Source organism: Mastomys coucha, unplaced genomic scaffold (assembly GCF_008632895.1).
Source record: "Mastomys coucha isolate ucsf_1 unplaced genomic scaffold, UCSF_Mcou_1 pScaffold7, whole genome shotgun sequence".
Lineage (NCBI taxonomy): Eukaryota > Metazoa > Chordata > Mammalia > Rodentia > Muridae > Mastomys > Mastomys coucha.
Window position 1 is genome coordinate 58,710,789 of NW_022196913.1, and position 626 is coordinate 58,711,414.

The window sequence follows — 626 nt, forward strand, 5'->3', positions numbered from 1 at the left end:
TCCTAATTTCTACCAACCAAAGCCTCAAGGGTCATCAGACAAGACCCGAGGTCTGCCTCGGAGGATTCCCACGCCGCACCCGCCTGCTTACTGTTCACAGCAGTGCGTTCGAAAAGCACCCCGCTTTCACCGCACTTTATAACTTTCATGGTTCTGTCACTATAAACGCTTCTTCCAAGAGATACCACCCTGGAGCACGGAACCCCGGAATCTGTGTTCTAGGGCCACAGTCACTCATCTTTAACTCCTCGATAAACCTCTTCTCCCCTCCGAGGTGCGAGCTTCTTCATTCGTGCATGGGCTCCTATGCTACACATTTTATTGCAAACATTCTCTCTCCTGTAAATTCTGCAAGCAGATGCCTCCTGCGCCCCTCCCCCCTCTACCCCACCTCCCCGTTCTACAAATTAACATCTGAAAGTGCAAACCCAGGCCATCCCACCAGTTAATGTTAAAGAACTCAGACACAAATCAGTTTCCCAGTGAGCTCAAAATGAATGCTGGAATTAGTTAACATTTGCTTAGGTCTGACTGAGATAAAGGCCTTGCATAATCAGCTTTTTTTTTTCTGTCCCAAATTCCACAGTTGATGCTTCCATTTTAGCTAAATACTTTTTCAAAGGAAG